The following is a 21,015-nucleotide window of genomic DNA, read 5'->3' on the forward strand; positions in this document are numbered from 1 at the left end:
CTTACTGGCCTGAGGGCCACCAAGGCCCTTTTCTCCCCTGCCACCTCCAAGCAACTTCATACGAAGGGCACAGCTGTGGCTTTTGCAGCTCCTGCTCTATGTGCTCACCAGCTCTAGCCTTGAAGTGGCCAGGGTTCGAAATGGTAGAAGCAACCCTTTCTTCCTCTCATCTTGGCTTCTCCTGCCTTCATGAACTCCATAAGAATCTCCTCCTCTTCCCCTCAGCTCTAGTGGCCCCAGCTTGGCTGTAGTCACTTTTCAATAGTTGTAAATTGATTGATTTGTGTGAGAGAATGAGGCTGGTGACTTGTCTATTCCACCATCTTGAAGAGAAGCAAAAGAGCACAGAATATTCTTGAATGTGTTGGGTGGAAGTGATAAAATTTGACCAAAGAACGTGTGCCAGAAAGAGACCACTGAGCTTGTGCAAGACTAATGTTCTGGAATGGGGAACCACCCCCTTAATTGAATATTCATTAGATAGTGAAACGATAAAAGCTGAATCCCAGCAGAAGGCACAGTTGTTGCTCACTTTCCTGGGGCCATCCCACACCTCACTGGCAGAGGTGTGTATACTTATTTTGTATCAATCTTACTTTATCATGTGGCTGCTCACTCTCTTGAGCCAGCCTGCACTCTGTACTAAACTTTAAGTATGCATTTCTTACTTTTGTGTTAAACTTGATGTGGGCCCTGCTCAGTCTCTGGAGCTATGCCACACTCTCTGTGGAATCTGTATCTCTTAATCATTATAATAAACTTGCTCTCACTTTCCACTGTGACTCTGCTCTTGAAAGATCCCAATCAGAGTCAAGACAGGATGGGTTGAAGTTGACTATTGGGCCCCCAAAATCCCCTCCTCCAGCGTTAGTCAGAGAAGACCTTTGGGGGAGCTGGGATTTGAACAGAGACCTGAATGAAATTAGTTGTAATATCTTATTTAACATTATCTATTATTGTATATCTGGGAGGTTAGTATTCCAGGTAGTGGAAATAGCAAGTTCATAAGCCCTGAGAGAAGAATATGCTTGGCTTGGTCAAGAAATTTAGTGGGTCTGGAGTGCAGTATGATAATTATTTCTTGGTGGAATTGAGGAAGGAAAGACCATGATGGTGTCACAGTGTAATGAAAGTGATGGATATATACCCATATAAAAAGAATACAAAACAGAATAAGATGAAAATAACAGAAGGGCATTAATTACATCCTAAGTGAATATAAGAATGGGAGAGATTAATTCTGATGAGGCAGATCAGGAAAGAATATATGGAAGACCTGGGAAGTGAGCTGACCTTAAAGAAAGGGATTTATTTCTTGTTAATGTGAAAGTGTGTTTGTTTATTGACCTTAGAGCATGACTTAATTAAGGGCTCAAACATTTGTGAAGTGTTACTCGTATCTGAGTAGTCTTAGAGGTCCCACCACCATGAAGGCATTGAAACCAGCAGAAAAGGGTAATGGAAGGTGGTGGACGTTGCCCCTTCCTAATAAGGACAGGACTTGAAAATCACACAAGTCATTTTTACTTACATTCCATTGGCCAAAAATTAGTCACACAGTCAACTTTGGTGCCAATGGAGACTCGGAAATGTAATCTTTATTACATGTCACACTCCACCTAGCTAATATCTCTGTTAATTGGGAAGAGGGAAGAGAAAACATAAAATAAAATTGGCAGTCTATACCACACTTTCTAAAAAGAAACCTTAATAATGTCAATAACAGAAATCTGTTCATTATAACACTGTTTAAAACTCAACTGATATATAAGTTTGAGTTCCATTACCATTTAAAGATACGTTAATCATGGAGTGGTGCTAAGCCCATCTTTTATTATGTTTAGCTTTAGGTATTACATGGAACATCATCTGACTGGTTGAATTGTTGGGCTAATCGATTATAACATAAGTTATTTGAATTAAGTAGACATTCTACGTCTAAACAGCAAATACTTCATAGGTTTCCTGTCAGATTCCATATTACATTGAATGAAATTTTTATTATTCTATTTCTCATCACCCTCTTGGATTTTTATATTTACCATTTATAAGGGTCTCTCTTCTCTTTCAAATTAGATGGATATGCATAGTATATGAAGCAATCTATATTTATATTCCTTGCAAAGGCCAGAAGTTGACTGAACATATCTAGAAACTGCTCCTGCCAAAATGTAGTCGTACACATCATGAATACATTATTGCTGCTGCAGCATCTGCAATGCATTTGGCACAAACTGCTGCAGACTTTCAGCAGACTGCAGCAAATGGCAGATATATGCTGCTCTTTGACTCCAAGGAGAAAATACTGCATATTTTTGTGAAAGCATGGTCTCCAAATTTGTGTCTGCTGCAACAAAACACAAATGCCAGATATTATTTCAACAGTTGTGATTGTTTTTATAGATGGAAGACTAATTTTAATAATTCTACACATATACTAATCTGTAAAATAGTTTATTGTCCTATATTATTAATGATCTCAAAATGTAGATTCTGAATGGACCTTAAATGATGTAAATAACTGCTATTTTCTCCTACTTACATTGTCTATATAACAACAAATAGTCCGATAGTTTAATAAAAATAACAGAATGAAATAGACATTCTATTAATTGAGTAAAAATTTTATTTTTGAAGATGAAAGCTTTACAATTAAAGTTTAGTAGTCAAGAAATGATTACATGGAAATCACTCCTAATTTACAGAGTCCCCTGACCGAGTTTATTTTGAAAAACAAATAAATAAAAGCTATAGTTAAAATCATTGAAAAGATAAAACATTGCACGATAAAAGATAATGCTGGGGATGGAACAATCGAAGAAGAAGTTCTTGAAAATGTGACAACCAAAATAAAAATACTAAAAGAAATAGTTAAAGGTGTTGGGGAATAACATCACCTAGAAGGAGAATGAAAATGAGAAGATATCAAAAATAGGAAGAAAAAGGTAAAAAATTGAACACTGAATGCAGAGAGTCATATTTCTGAATTATAGAAGTTCTTGAAGGAATAGAGATAAAGAAGGAAGATATTTTCAAATAATTAATAAAAGAAGATTTTCCAGAACCAAAGGACATGAATCTCTGCATGTATCAGACCCAACAAGGGTGTAACACATTGAATGAAAATGATTCATATCAAGGAAGCATTATAAAATTATGTTATGGATACTGAGAAGATTCTAAAAACATTTAGACTGGAAAAACAGGTCAGATACAAAAATAAAGAAGAAAAAATGGTGGATTTCTCAAGCGCAATTCCAGCTACTAGAAAAGGAGTTCCAGTGTAAAAGATTATATCTAACCAAACTCTCAATCAATTGTGTGGGCCAAATTTTCATACATGTAAAGAGTAAAAATGTTACCTCTCATGTACTTCTTTAGTGATCAACAAATGGTGTGCTACAGCAAAAAAAAAAGGAAATAAACAAAGAAAGAAAGGTCTGGGCAACAAAGAAGAGAGGCAAAGAGGATTTACAATATAAAGATGAAGAAAATCCCTGGGTGGCAGCTATTCACCAGACCAGAAAGAAATCTGTCCAAATTGAAGCAGAAAAAACTAAGTTGTATGAAGGATGACTGGGGTGGGAAAATGGGAAGGAGTGAAGAATAAAAGCATGAAAATGACAGATCATCTGATGTTTGGCAGTATTTATAACTATTACTGCAAGGCATTTGACATACGTGTTAGAGTATTTAGAAAAATGTAGCAACGGACACATGTGACACTAAGCAAATGAATAAAATGTAAAATTAAATGTTCTTTAAAAAATGAAATATATTCATAGCATACCATTTGGCTCATTTGCATAATCCTAGTGATGTTAATACTGACCACTGATTTCACCAAAAATTATGATGTAAATATATGGGGAAGATGAGAGATGGGATGTTAACTCATCTAAACTCTTAACTACTATCACAAAAAGTTTAATAGATTCTGCCAAAATTAATAAATCAATAAAGAGCATAATATGAACAGTATTTAGAAATATGCTTGTAAATATCAGAACTAGCAGCCTAAAATTGGAAAGTGGCTGCCTCTAGAAAACATGACTAAAAGATGGAGAGCAGGATCTGGACACAGATTTTTTTTTAAACATAAGGGTAACTTTATTATATGGGCAGGATTCAATAATGCACAGGTAGAAAACAAATTGATGCCTTCACTGCACTTTCAAATATTATCCTCAGTCATCTTTTTTTTTTTTTTTTTTTGGAAAACCTTGGGTAAAATTTCTTGGGTAAAAAAAAGTAGGTACTATAACTATTTTAGGTTATTCTCAGGCAATAAAGTATTCTCTGGTCATTTTTCAATCTAAGCATAGTAACTGCATTGTCCAGACTCAGGTCATAATTGCAGAGATCCATAGTTTTTCCTATATAAAAGCTTTCCCCGATCCTGGCTGAAGATAGTTTTAGGCTGGGAAGCCTTCAGTGAAGGCTGAGGGTGGTGGGGGGAGAGCATAGAAGGCTTCTTCTCTATTAGTCCTTTTCCTTTTTCCTAACCCTCGGATTTCTTTCTCTTATGGGTAAAGGCACTTTTGTGGGTTTCTCAAGGATTCTTTTTCTGGGATTTCCTCAATTTAAAGCTTGTTTGCTGAGGACTATAATGACTCTCCACTTGTTTCTCGTCCTTTTAGGATGGTACCTTCAGTTTCTGAATCCAATGACAGCACCTTCATCCTTTAAGATATACTATTTTAACTTAACTCCAGGCCATCTACATCTTACGGGCTCCTGGAGCTCATGGAAAAGACTCACATCCTGCCAGCCAAAGTGGAAACGCAGCGTTTTTACAAGACAGACCCTCTTTTTGCCCTGCTGCCAGGCAGGCAACTCCACTAACTAATTTTCACCTTTAGCCTTCCCAGATGTGAGTCACTATCAGTTCTCATGTCCCTTTAAAACTCAAAGACATGTGCAAGTTATCAGACCCCTCTTATGTGTCTTGACACAAGGGGAGACATCCTTTACCCTCCACTTTGTAGAGGTAAAAACCACATAGCACATGACAACACTCCCCAGGAATCCTTTCTTCCACCTCTTCAGACCCCGTCTTACTGCGGGATGTGGGTGAGCATCAAGGCTGGAAGAATCAGTTGCACCACTGGGTAGTCTGTACACACAGGACTACAGGTGACCAGCTTGAGAATACAGGGGTCTTTGGCAACTATTGTCTTGATCCTGGCCTTTAGGCATCAGCTGAAACTAGAAAAGAAGTTGCATTTTAACACCTGTTGCATTAGCTCTTTGGTATGACTTTTTAAAATATGTGCATTTATTATTTGGATCAAAAAATGGAGGTTAATTTTTCTTAAAAACAGGAAAAGTAATGATAACACCACTATATAAGCTAAATAATAATTTGTAACTCTTAATCTTTTTGGCCAGGTTTCCCGGTAAAGGAAGACTTGGAAATACTACATGTCATCATGTCAGCAAGCTTCAGGTAAGATCCATGGGTCTTATCTGCAAAAGTCACAAACTGAAATGCTCACAAGAACCAGACAGAAAATAAACATACACAGAGTAGGGTAACTGTGCTATAATAGGAAATATATTTGGTCTTTTGTCCCCAGTTCCTGGCACAACGCTACTAAAATCTTTAGAATGGCCTAAGTGACAGGAGTGACTTTTGTTATTCATAACAAGCTCCTTTATATCACGCTTGAGTTTATCGGTGACTTAAAGTGGGATGCCTAGATAACCTCAGGATGGGGCGGGTCACTGGAAAGACGATGTGATTAGCGGTGGGAACTTTCAGCCCCACAGGACCTCAGGGGATTGGAGAGGGCTTGGAGATTGAGCTCTATAAAATCTCTTGAACAAAGAGATTTGAAGAGCTTCCAGGTTGGTGAATGCATACACTTGCCGGGAGGGGGGTGGACCCAGAAAGGTCATGGAAGCTTTGCACTTCACTCCCCCCACCCGATACTTTGACCTACGCATCTCTTCCATTTGAATAGTATCCTGAATAGTATCCTTTTCCTGAATAGTATCCTTTATAATAAAATGGTAAACAGCAGTCAAGTGTTTCCCTGAGTTCCATGAGCCATTCTAGCAAATTATAGAACCCCTAATTTATAGCTGGTGAGTGGCCTGGGACTTGTGACCGGCATCTGAAGTGGGGGCAGTCTTGTGGGACTGAATCTTTAAATCTGTGGAATCTGCCAATAACTCCAGGGAGTTAGTTAGTGTCAGAATTGAATTGCACGGTTGGGCACTCAGCTAGTGCTGGAGAATTGCTTGGTATCAGAAAAGACCCCAGAGTAACCTTAACAAAAACTTCAGTGTGAGAACACTGAGTGGTGGCAGAAAATGGGAGCAGGAGGGTGGGGGCAGATTTGAGAGTCTGCATAGTCTAAAGCAGGCAGCTACTACTGTTTCAGTTGCTTACCACACAATGATTTAAAATATTCCAATTTTAAATAAAAACGAATTTTATGTGGACTTTAAAAAAAACAAACAAACTGGCAACTAATGGAAAAACATCCAAAACATTTTTACATTTTTAAGGCAAATTTGTCTGTAAACTAGATGCAATATATAGACAACCTCTAGACTACAGATTTCTTTGCACAATATCTGTTGTATATCAATGCTGTTAAATAGGGGAATTATTTCCCGTGATACTGTGCACTTTCTCTGAGACTGTTAGCCCTCAATTACAGAACCAACAAAACCAAGGTCAATAACTTAGTCCATTCAATCATTTAACAAATATTTATTGAGTGCCCATTTTATACAAGGTACTATACAACACAAAGAAATAAGACAATATGAAGATCTATGACTATAAAAAACTTCCTTTGTGTAAATATTAGGGTTAGAGTCCTGAGTCAGATAGACAATGTATCATTGATCAAATGTATATAAAAAAAATACCTGTAAGAAATAAAAAGCCCTTTAAAAAGAAGTCACGAATGAAAGTCGAATATAATCTTGACCCAAGTATAGTATAAAAAGACAGTAGATTCTCATACAGAAAAGATCAATCATGCTATTGGTGACAATATTACTACAAGTCTTTAATGCTGTTGGAATTGGGTACACGCAGAGGTACATTTTCTTTTAAAAAGCGGTGGAAATCAAGAGCTTCTTTTATATCTTTTAGAAACCTATCTCTCTCAGCCTCTCAGTTGCGAGAGGCAAAAAAAAAAAATTCTCAAAATGAAGCTGCCTCTGTACCTGGGAACCAACATATATACTTGATACATCAGAGTACCAATTTTAAGTTCTTTGCTTTTCCCTGTATTTCTAGGACTATGGAGACAAATTAAATACAAATCCCTTCAATTCAGATATGCACAAAACACACACATACATCATTTAAAAGACAGTTGTGCGCTTCATAAATATTTTATTGCTGTATCTTTTAATATGTTACTTTCTCATTTGTTCCCATTTTTTCTTCTATGAAGCTCAAATAAAATATGACTAGTTTAAACATCAGAACGTTATTTGTAGATATTCAATACACATCTTCTATTTATAATAGGAGTCTTTTCCAAGTTTACTACCTCAAATCATGTAAATAAATATAACCACCAGAACCTCACTAGACACAAAAGTAATGGATTGTGTGTCTGGTTTACTTCCTCCTTTTCCCCAGCTATTTAGCTTCATCTAATTGCTTTCTAACCTATTGTGACAATGCTCTCAGTGCTCTGCCCATGTTCTCTCACACCTTTTTATCTGTTTTCTATGCCTGATCGCCTGCTGGTATGCTTTCTCTCCCAAGAGCTAGCAGTTAGCACCCATGGATCTGTGTTCACAGGTTAGCCTCTGGCTGCTGGAACCAGCATTGTCTGAGCACAAGCAACACTATATGTGCCCCCTCAGTCCACCACACTCTAGTTTCAGTGGGCAGCCTCTCACCAGTGACAGACATGCACAGGAGTTCAAAACTCCTGCTGTCTTCACTCTGACCAGGATGCCTCCAAGATCATACCTACACTATGAACAGAATTTTCCTGTGAGATTAAACCAAAGTCAACTTTTGTGGAATTTTGCCCCCTTGCTTGACTTTCTTCCCTTACTGGTCCCACTTTGTAAATCACCTAGCAGTTTGTACTATTATTCTAGGTTTGCCATAACAAAGTACCACAAACTGGGTGGCTTAAACAACAGAAATTTGTTGTGTCACAGTTCTGGAAGCTAAAGGTGTATGTACAGTTGCTTCCTTGTGAGGGTTGTAAAAAACATTCTACTCCATGCCTTTTTTCTAGTTTCTGATGTTTAATAGAAATCTTTGGTGTTCCTTGACTTGTGGAAGCATCAATCTGATCTTGGCCTTCTGATCTTGGTGTTTGTATTAGTCCATTTTTGTGTTGCTATAACAGAATACCTGAGACTGGGTAATTTATAAAGAACAGGGTTTGTTTGGCTAACGATTCTGGGACAGCTGCATATGGTGTGGGCCTCGGCTGCTCCTACTCATGGCAGAAAGTAGCAGGCAGCCAGCAGGTACAAGCAGATCACATGGCAAGAGCAAAGCAAGAGAGAGAGGGGAGGTGCCAGGATCTTTTAAACAATCAGCTCTCGTGGGAACTAATAAAGAGAGATCTCACTCACTACCATCACTCCCCAGGGAGAGCATTAATCCATTCATGAGGGATCCACCCCCATGATTCAAGCAGTTCCCAACACTGCCATATTGGGGATATGATTTCTACATGAGTTCTGGGGGGACAACACTTACAAACTGCACCAGCATTCTTCCTGTGTACATGTCTATGTCTAAATTCCCCTTCTTATGAGGACACCAGTCACATTGGATTAAGAACCTAAGTCAATATGATCTCATCTTCACTAATTTTATCTGAAATGACCTTATTTCCAATCAAGGTCACATTCACAGATATTGGTGGTTAGTACTGCAGTATCTTTTGGGGGGACACAATTCAAACCAAAACAAAATTAGTAAGTAAAATAAATACTAATTAAATGATGATAAGGGCTATGAAGGAAAAATTAAGTTGGGAAGGAACCAAGTAGAGTTGGTATGTGTGTGTCTAGGGGTGAGAGAAGATGCTTATAATAACAGTTTGGTCTTGAAAGACCTCACTGAAAAAGTAACATTTGAATAAAGGTCCGGACACAATGTGGGAGTGATCCATGAAAACATCTGAGGGAAGAGCATTACAGGCAGAGGGAGTAAGTAGTGAGAAGACCCTCAGGTAGAAGTTGGCCTGGAATGCTAAGGAGCAGAAAAGAGGCCACTTTGCCCAAGCAGAGTGATGGAGAGTTAAGGTGAAGAGAGATGGGTCTAGAGAGGAAACAGTATTCAGAGCACATAGAGCCTGGTAGGCTATTGTAAGAAGCTATTGTAAGAGTTTATTCTGAATGGGATGGGGATCTACTGAGTGTCACTGAACAGAGAAGATTTATAGGGTAACTAACATAGATCATACACTTCAACAAGTTGCTCTGCTGCTGTGCTGAGAACAGACTGAATGGGGGCAAGGATAGAATAAGCAGTACCAGTCAGAAGGCTATTGCAATAAGCCAGGCAAGAGATGAAGGTGGCTTGGACTAGGGCATAGAAATAAATATGCAAGCTGTTCATAATCTGAAGGTATGTTTGAGATAGAGTCAAAGGATTTGCTAGATCTTTGTTTTTAAAAAAGATTAGATGTCTTCAAAAATGCAACGTTTTTTCTGTTTGGTTCTCTCAACTCTTCCATCCTCAGTGGACTAGCTGCGTCTTCAAACTGCTCTTCTCATGGTAGAAAAAAGATGACTTAATGCTTACTTGGTAACATCCAGGACAGAATGACTGCTTTTCTTTGCCATTGCCAATAATGTCCTAAGATCTCCTTGGAATGAAATAACATAGGTCACGTTCACTATGATCAGGTAAATATTTTTTATCAGATGGCTCAGTCCTGGGTTATAGACCGATCCCTAAACCATTAACTATGGCAGAAAACATAGAATTTCCCAAATTGCTTCAGTATAACTGTTGGTCATGGGGTGGTCAACAACACTGCACTAGCATGGTGGCTATAAAATGCAAAAGAGGTAAAATAGACACTGGCAAAGCAACCACAATGTCTTCTACAAACACAAGTCTGTGGTCTAAGAATGGTTTTCAATCCATTGACCTATTGTTTCCTTAGTAAATATGAGGAAGCCATCACAATAAAGTTCATTAAAATCCCTTGAAATTAAAAATTATTAAAAAAAGTGATAAACATCACAGTGAATAAGCAAGGTATATTCATCTAGATCAATCAATGATATCTTTAAGTCTCTCCTTGGAGAATTTTCAATCCTCCAATTATGAATGTCTTTCTCCCTTGTTGACCACACCTGGAAGAATGAGAAATGAAGAGCCTAATCTGCTCTAATAGTTTAAATGAAGATTTTATTGTTTGTACTTAACAGACCAATAGGCAAAACATCAGAGAAGGCCGATTTAGTAGTAAGCCTTGGCCTTTCCTGGTTATGCTATTTTTGTATTCATAAATTTTGGCCTTACTAAATATTCAAGTTTAAGAGTTACATGAAGCATCAATATCATCTTTGATTGTGTCATTCTTCTTTAAGATGTTGACAGCCACTGTTAACACAAACCTAGAAAATGAGAAGAACTTTAGATAATCCAGAATTACAATATTACAATCCTGTTTTTGACCAAAAACTAAATTTCCATCTGAAAACAGCATCATTTGGTTTGGATACCTAAATTCTACGTTCGTTTAGTTCCTCTGTAAATCTCAGTTACCTAAACAATTCATTATACATTTTTCTACTCCAATTTATCAGGTATCAACTCCTTTTATTCACACAATTGTATTATGATCCTCATAAGCCATCCTGAAGATTCTCCACTGCCAGAGTTACCATAGTGGTTAAGAAAGAATAGCACCACCACTAATAAAAACAGCAATTGCTAACTCATTCACTATTAACAATACACCAGTCACTCTTCTAAAGTCTTAACACATTCAACTCGTTTTATTCTCACAATCATATTATGATCCTCATTCTACAGATGGAACTGAGGCACAAAAAGTTTAAATAACTGGCTCGGAATTGAAGCCAGACAGTCTCACTCCAGAGTCCAAAATTCTAACTGCTATACCAGTGGGGGAAAAAAACCCTTGTATCTATTTTATTATTTATTTCTTTAAAATTTTAAGAGAGTTATCCTAAATGTGGTGTTCCTAATTCCAAATCTAGTATAAAACATCTAAGCAAGAATGCTAAATCTAACATTTTTGAATATTTTAATGTGAGCTTTAAATCACTGACTTAATTGATTTTACCATGTAAAGCAACCACAGCACAAAAAAAGGAATTTTCCAACAAATCCATTTTGTTGTCTAAATAGACACAACTTGATCTAGTCAAATACACAATAATTAAATGTCAGTGGGAGGAGGTGGGACAAGATGGCAGATTAGAGGTGCCCAGGGTCCATTTCTGCCACAGAAAAAGACCAGAACAGCTAACAGACAGCTAAATATTGACAGGAGCATCTGCGGGAGAGCATAGGAGTGCAGCAGGCAACTGGTGAGCACAAAACCCAGGATGGCAGCATAGAGAGGAGAGAGAGGCACATGGCCTCAGCCACCACATCTCCAATGCCAGGATTGGCACAGGAGGAATTTTTCCTTGTGGCAAAAAGTAGGCAGAGGATCCACACCAACCCTTACCCTCACCACAGAGACCCACAGGTCCTTTGGCAGGATAACCCCAGTTCCAAGTTGGGGAGTGGCCTAGAATATACAACACATTCTTCAAGAAGAGTAGAACAAAGTTGTGCACTCTCCACTCCGCAACCTCATGACCTAAACCATGCAGGACTGTGCCATCTTGAAACCAGAGCCAGAATGCACCCTGTCCTGGGGCCAGTAGCCACAGTGCTTCCCCGGCCATAAGGCTCTACCTTCGACCCAGTGCACTCACATGAGAGGCTACAATGCCCTGATCCTAGCAGCTTGAAGCCTGGGTTCATGGCATCTGTGACTCTAGTTCTGCAGTCTGGGAAGGCAACCCTCTGAACTGATGCACACTACATCTGCTGCCCAGAGGTCAGACGGGAAGACCCTCCTCAAGCTGACCACACCCCATTCCTTCCCCTACCCCTATCCTCACCAGCTGACTGAGTTGTCTGCACCTGAGCACCCAACCCAGAAAAACAGCTCACTAGTCTTTACCCTAAAGAAGGCACCCTCGGGCCAGTGGAAATAAAGTTCATCCACCCCTGCAGAGAAGCTGCCAGGTGATTCCTTCTTGAACAGTCCCATCTAGTGGCCTTGCCAATAGTCTCAGAAGTTGTTGCACCAGCCCCCTCACTGCAGGCCTGCCTAGTGTCCCTGCCCACTGCCCAGAAACAGCTGGTAAGGCTACTTAACTGCAGGCTTGCCTAGAGGCCCCGCCCACTGCCCAAAAGTGGCTGGATGGGTCACTTCACTACAGGCTTGCCTGGCAGCCCCACCCACTGCCCCAAAGGAGGTGGACAGGCCCCTTTACTGCAGACCTACCTAGTAGTCCCACCCACCACCCAAAGCAGCTTCACTGCAGGCCTGCCTAGAAGCCCTGCACACCACCAATAAGAACCTGGATAGGCCCTCTTACTTTAGATTAGCCCCACCCAGTGCCCAGAAGCACCGGATTGGGCCCTGTCACTGCAGACTTACCTAACAGCCCCACTAGCCACCCAAAAGCTGCTGGACAAGTTTCTTCACTGCAGCCCTTCCTAGTGGCCCCACCCACTATCCAAAAGCAGCTGTACAGGCCCCCTCACTGTGGCAGTACCTAGTGCATTGCCCATTTCCTGAGAAGTGGCTCACAGCTGTGTCCTTGGCAGACCAGTTGCTGAGCCATCAAGGGAAATACAACCTTACATTGGTCCTCAAGAAGTGGCACAGCAGAAGGGCCACAGGCAGACCCACACTCAGCAATCTGAGCCAAAGAGCATTCATTCCCCAGCTCAGAGAAACAGCTCAGCTATTATGCTCCTGGATGACCTTCCCCTGAGTCTCTGAGCCATCACTTGCACACACATCCAAGTAAAAAAAATACCTTGGCTAATTTGCCCCTGGTGGGTCCATGCCAGGTCTTAGAAGCGGTGTGGTGACCCTGCCACTGGCAAACCAGCCAAGGAGATATTGACACAACATATGTCCACACTCCCAGCCTAAGAATAAATCCAGCAATCACATTCCCGGTGAGCCAGCTCCTGAGACAACTGGCCTACAACATGCACGTGCACACCCCCAACCTGCAAATCAACTCAGTGATACCTCCCCCAGCAAAGCTATGCCACTGCCACCACAAACCTCCAAAGCATAGGTCTCTGTGTCACTTGTGGACATAATGAAAGTGGATTACAGCTGAGAAATTACACAGAGTTTATACTACCACATTCATCCTCACCAAAGCCATTGCACTCTACCCAGTCAACATCCTAGGATATATTTGCAGGTGAAAGTCTTTCCCCACATAAGCACTCTACAAAACTCAAGGAGATGGCTGTTTTACCACATGCACTGATATCAACACAGAGAAATGAAAAACAGAAAAAACAAGGTAGGATCACACTACTAAAAAATCAAACAAATGCTCCAGCAACTGATCTTGAAGAATCAGAAACTGCCAACTTGCCAGAAAAGGAATTCAAATTAATGATCTTAAGGAAACTCAATGAGATACAAGAAAATACAGACAAACAGTTCAATGAAATCAGAAAAACAATTTATGATCTGAATGAAATATTCACCAAAAAGATAGATATCACTTTAAGAAATCAAACAGAAATCTTGGAATTGAAAATACATTAAATGAAATAAAAAATACATCTAAGAGTTTCAACAATGGACTGGAGTAAGCAGAAGAAAGAAGTTCTGATCTTGAATAGCAGTTTTGAAATAACATAGGAAGACTAAAAAAGATATAAAAAAGTGAACAAAGCTTACAAGATCTATGGTATACTACTAAGTGAACAAATATTTGAATTATGGGCATTCTAGAAGGAGAAGAAAACAGAAAAGATTTTGAAAACCTATTTAATGAAATAATAGCTGAAAACTTCCCCAGTCTTGAAAAAGATATGAACATCCAAATCCAGAAAGCTCAAATGTTCCAAGATAGATTCAACTGAAGTAGGTCATCTTCAAAACACAGTGTAGTCAAACTGTTCACAGTAAAGACAAAGAGGGAATTCTAGAAATAGCAAGAGAAAAATGTCAATTATAAAGGAATCCCTATTAGACTAACACCAGACTTCTTGGCAGAAACACTAGAGGCCAGGAGAGAATAGGATAATATATTCAAAGTACTGAAAAAAAAAATGCCAGTGAAGAGTACTATACCCAGCAAAACTATCTTTCAGAAATGAAGGAGAAATAAAGTATTTCCCAGAAGAGCAAAAATTAGGGGAACTCATCACCACCATACTGGCCTGTTGAGGACTATTTAGGGGAGTTCTATATGTAGAAGAAAAGAACAATAAAAACCATCATGAAAACACCTGAAAATATAAAACTTACTGGTAGAGTAGATATGCAAATTAGAAAGAGAAAGGAACCAAACTTTATCAATATAGAAAACTACCAAGCTATGAGGATAAACAATAAGAGAAGAAGAAAGGAACAATGGATACCCAAAACAATCAGAAAACAACCAACAAAATAACAGGAATAAGACCTCACATATTAGTAATAACCTTGAATACAAGTGGATTAAATGCCCCGGTTAAAAGACATAGACTGGCTGAATGGATCAGAAAACATGACCCATCCATATGCTGTCTACAAGAAACACACTTTATATACAAAGATGCACATAGACTGAAAGTGAAGAGATAGAAAAAGATACTCCATGCAAATGGGAAACAAAAGCAAGCAAGAGTAGTTATACTTATATCAGATAAAATAAACTTTAAATCAAAATCTGTACTAAGAGACAAAGAAGGGCACTATATAATGATAAAGATATCAATATAGCAAGAGCATATAACAATTGTAAGTATATATGCACCCAACACCAGAGCACCCAGATAAATAAAGAAGATATTATCAGACCTAAAGAGAGAGAGAGACACCAACACAATAGCAGTTGGAGACTTTAACACTCCACTCTTTGTATTGGACAGATCATCGAGACAGAAAGTCAACAAAGAATCATCAGATTTAAATGGCACCATAGGGCCAGCCCCATGGCTCACTCAGGAGAGTGCGGCACTGGGATCGCCGAGGCTGCGGGTTCGGATCCTATATAGGGATGGCTGGTGTGCTCACTGGCTGAGCGCGGTGCCGGCGACACCAAGCCAAGGGTTACGATCCCCTTACCGGTCACAAAAATAAATAAATAAAATAAAAAATAAATGGCACCAAAGACTAGATGGACCTAACAGACATATACAGAACATTTCATCTAATGGTTGCAGAATAATCTTTTTTTTTTCATCAGAACATGGAACATTCTCCAGGATTGACCATACATGCCTTGTTTTGAAGTGTGTCCCCCAAGGTCCATGTATTGGAAACTTGACCCTCACTATGATAGCATTAAGAGGGTGGGAAATCCTATTCTGGTAATTGAAAGGTGGGTCCTTGAAGAGGTGATTGGATTGTGAGTACTATATGATCATGAACAAATCAATCCAGTCTTGGAATAATTGGAATGGTTCTGGTGGTTTTTAAAGGAGAGTGAATGAGGAGGTTACTCTCTCTCTCTGTTCCACCATTCTGCCATGTGAAATCCCTGTGCCATCATCCCCAAAAACAAGACCTTCACCAGATGTGTTCCTGGGGCTTTGGACTTCCCAGCCTCTGAAACTATAAGCAATGAATTTTGTTTCCTTACAAATTACCCAATTCAAGGTATTTTGTTGTAAACAATAGAAATGGGCTAATACAATATGTTAGGCCACAAAATAAGTCTCAACAAGTTCAAAAAAATCAAAATCATACCAAGTATTTTTTCTGACCATAATGAAATAAAACTAGAAATCAGTAATAAGAGGAACTCGCAAAACTACACATATACGTGGAAATTAAACAACATGCTCTTGAACAGCCAATGGGTCAAAAAGAGATTAAGAAGGAAATAAGAAAAATTTCTTGAAATTAATGAAGACAAAAACAAAACATACCAAAACCTATGGGATATAACCAAAGCAGTATTAAGAGTAACGTTTTTAGCAGTAAAGGCCTACATCCAAAAAAATAAAAAGATTACGAATAAATAGCCTAAAAATTCACCTGAAGTAACTAGAAAAGCAAGAACAAATTAAACCCAAAATAAATAGAAGAAAAGAAATAATTCAAATCCAAGTGGAAATCAATAAAATTGAGAACAGAAATACAAGAGATTAATCAAACTAAAAGTTGGTTCTTTGCAAAGATAAATAACATCAACAAACAATTAGGCAGACTAACAAATAAAAAAGGAGAAAAGACCCAAATAAATAAGACCAGAAATGCAAATGGAGACACTGCAACAGATAGCACCAAAAAAAAAAAAAAAAAGGATTATCAGAAACCATTATGAAAAACTTTATGCCAATAAATACAAAAGCCTGGAAGAAATGAATAAATTCCTGGACACATATGACCTGCCAAAATTGAACTAAGAAGAAACAGAAAATCTAAATAGACCAATACCAAGTAACAAGATAGAATCCGTAATAAAAGTCTCCCAACAAAGAAAAGTACAGAACCAGATGGCTGCACTGCCAAATTTTACCCAACATTTAAGGAAGAACTAATACCAATAAATCTTAAACTATTTCAAAAAATTGAAGTGGACAGAATTCTTCCAAACTCATACTACAAGGCCAGCATTACCCTGTTACTAAAATCAGGCAAGAACACACAACCAAAAAAGAAAACTACAGGCTAATATCCCTGATGAACACAGATAAAAAAAATCTCAATAAGACACTACCAAACTGAATCCAACAGCACATCAAAAAGATTATACACCATGATCAAGTGAGATTTATCCCAGGAATGCAAGGTGCGTTCAACATACACAAATCAATAAACATAATACATTACATCAACAGAATGAAAGAAAATAAAAGTAATTATCTCAATAGATGCAGAAAAAAAATCTGATAAAAGCCAATGTCTCTTCATGATAAAGACTTTCAACAAATTATGTATAGAAGGAAAGTATCTCAATACAATCTCAATATATAAATAATGCTATATATGACAAGCCCAAGTTAACATCATACTGAATGGAGGAAAGCTGAAAGCTTTCCCCCTAAGAACTGGAAGACAAGGATGCCCACTCTCCCCACTTCTACTCAACATAGTACTGGAAGTCCTAGCCAGAGAAATTATACAAGAAGAAAAATGAATAAAGGTCATCCAAATTGGAAAGGAAGAAGTCAAGTTGTTCCTGTTTGCAGATAATATGATTTCATATAAACAAAAACCCAAAGACTCTATCAAAAAACTACTAGACCTGATTTAAAAATTCAGTAAAGTTGCAGGATACAAAATCAACATACAAAAATCAGTAGCACTTCTGTACATCAACAACAAGCAAGAAGAAAAAGAAATCAAGAAAGTATCCCATTTACAATAGCAATAAAAAATAAAATAAAATATCTAGGAATAAATTTAACCAAGGAGGTGAAAGATCTCTATGATGAAAACTATAAAACACTGATTAAAGAAATTTAAGAAGACACACAAAAAATGGAAAGACATCTCATGCTAAAGAATTGGAAGAATCAATGTCACTAAAATGGCCATGCTAACCAAAACATTCTACAGATTCAATATAATCCCCACCAAACTACCAATGACATACTTCACAGAAATAGAAAAAACAAGTCAGAAATTTATATGGAACAACAGGAGACCTTGAATAGCCAAACTAATCCTTAGCAAATAAAAAAATGGGGGAATCACACTCCCTGACTTCAAAGTATACTTCAAAGCTATAGTAATTAAAACAGCATGATCCTAGCACAAAAATATACACATGGACCCATGTAACAGAAGAGAGAATTCAGGGATAAATCCATGTACCTACAGCCAACTGATTTTTTGACAAAGGAGCCAAGAACACACACTGAGGAAAGCATACTCTCTTCAATAAATGGTGCTGGGAAAATTGGAGATCCATATGTAGAAGAAAGAAACTAGACCCCTGTCTCTCACCACTTACCAAAATCAACCCAAAATGTATTAAAGACTTAAACATAAAACCTGAAAGTACAAAACTACTATAAGAAAACATAGGGGAAACATTTCAGGACATAGTATTGGGCAAAGATTTTATAAATAATACTTTGGAAGAAAAGGAAACAAAAGCAAAAATTAACAAATGGGATTATAAAAAATGAAAAAGCTTCTGCCCAAGGAAAGAGGGAAAAGACAACCTACAGAATGGGAGAAAATATTTGCAAACTGTTCATCTGACAAGGGATTACTAATATCCAGAATATACAAAGAACTCAAACAACTCAACAGTAAAATAATAATGATAATGATGATGATGATGATGATGATGATGACAATAATAATAATAATAATAATAAAACAGTACGAGGATTTCTCAAACAACTCCGATTATAACTACCATATGATCCAGAAATCCCACTACTACTATTGCTACTGGAAATCAAAAGGAATAGAAAGGAATCCAAAGGAATAGAAATCAACAAGTCAAAGGGACACCTGCACTTCCATGTTTATCACAGCTCTATTCACAATATCCAAGAGTTCTAACCAACCTGTACATCCTTCAGTGGATGATTGGATAAAGAAAATGTGATGTGTATACACACACACACACACACACACACACACACACACATATGTGTATACATATATATACATATACACACATATATATACACATCACACTTTATCCTGTACATATGTGTGTATGTATACACACACACATACACATACATACATACACACACACACACACAATGGAATATTACTCAGCCATAAAAAAGAATGAAATTTTGCCATTTGCAGCAACATGGATGAGCTTGGAGAAAATTATGTTGAGTGAAATAAGCAAAGCACAGAGAGAAATACTACATGTTCCTACTCATATGTGGAAGCTAAAAAGTTGATCTCGTAGAAGTATAGAGTAGAATAGTGGTTAGCAGAGATTGGTGGGGAAAAGGGGGAGAGAGGGAAGCAGAGAGGGTGGTCAGTGGATACAAAATATTAGAGAGATTGGAAGAATGGTATATAGAGTTCTATAGTGATATAAGGAGACTACAGTCAAACAAAATATTGAGTATCTTTGAATAGCTAGTTGAGATAATGTTGAATGTTCCTAACACTAAGAAGTGACTAATGTTTTTTTTTTTTTTTTTTTTTTTGTCTTTTTCGTGACCGGTACTCACCCCGTGAGCGCACGGGCCAGTCCTATATAGGATCCGAACCCGCAGGCGGGAGCGTCGCTGAGCTCCCAGCGCTGCACTCTCCCAAGTGCACCATGGGCTCAGCCCAAAGTGACTAATGTTTAAGGTGGTCGATATACTAAACACCCTGATATGATCATTGCACACAGTATGAATGACCCAAATATCATATTGTATTCCATAAATACATACTATTATCATGGGACAATTAAGAAAAATAAATTAAACTGATAAAGAGAAAAAAAAGAAAGATAAATAGAGAGTAGAATAGTGATTACCAGAGGCAGGGAAAGGGAGGGAGAAGGGGAGGATGGGGAAATGCTGGTAGAAGTGTAAAAGTTACAAAGGTACAGTTAGTTAGGAAGAATAAGTTCTGGGGCTCTAGGGTCACAATAGCTAATAATATCGTATTATATATTTCAAGATAGGCAGAAAAGAGGATCTTGAATGTTATAACCACAAAGAAATGGTAAATGTTTAGGTGATGGATATGCTAACTATTCTGATTAGATCATTATACAATATATGCATGTATTGAAACAGCAAGCTGTACCCCATAAACATGTACAATTAAAAAATATATAAAAATATATATATATCAGTGGTAATTATTTTGTTAAATTTCAGGACTTTACTTTTTATATTTCAATATGTTGAGTAGAATCAGCGTATTTGAAAAGGTGCTAAGTAATATTTTTGTCTTGGTTCAATGGTTTGAATTTATTTCATCTTTTAAATAAGGAGCAAAAACTAGATTATTTCTAATTTTGCTTCTAGCTCTTATATTCATAAATAGAAAATTGATAAAATATCTGAAAAAAGGTTTTTTCTATAGCTTAATTCTGCATGTAGTTAAAACATGATCATATTAAAAAGTCCAAAGGCATCTGAATTTCTACACTAAGACATTTCTCTCTCTCTCTCTCTCTTTCTCTCACTATATATATATATACACACACACACACATATATATATGTGTGTGTGTGCATACATATGACACACACATACATACATACTGTTTCAGATAATATGATACTTGAACAAATAGCCTTCTCTATCTCAGACAAATGACTACAGGCTAAATTTCCACAGGCAAAGTTAGAGTGAATCTGTTAAAAAACATAGTTTCATTGATATTCTAAAAAGAAGTAATATTAGACAGCTTTATGGTTTTAAATCCCAATTATGGTTCTTCTCTTTGAGTCAAGTCAATTTAAAATATAAAGCAAGTTTAGCTTCTTGACATAGGGCACAAAAACATCAGACATAGTTTTTCTTTTTCTTCTATATAGTTCTTGTGAAAGTAGTTACTTATCATATATTCACTTTGACCCAAGGGCTTTGGTCACATGTTAGATCTCAGAACAGATAAAACAGACATAACACACAAAATAATGACAGAAAATCTGGCTTTCTCTGATATGATTTTCATACATTATAATATTCATTGAGGGTAATGAATCCAAATTTCAATACACAGAATAACACTCAGGTTATCTGGACAGTCTCACCTGAACTTATAAGCAGCCTTTTGAAGGAAAAAAAACTGTATTTGGAATGTCTTGGATAATGATCCTGCTTGTATCGTTGGCCTGTGTGTACTTCATTTAATCTCATCTTTGGTTTCCTTATCTATAAAAACAGGATGCAGATGA

Source organism: Cynocephalus volans, chromosome 8 (assembly GCF_027409185.1).
Source record: "Cynocephalus volans isolate mCynVol1 chromosome 8, mCynVol1.pri, whole genome shotgun sequence".
Lineage (NCBI taxonomy): Eukaryota > Metazoa > Chordata > Mammalia > Dermoptera > Cynocephalidae > Cynocephalus > Cynocephalus volans.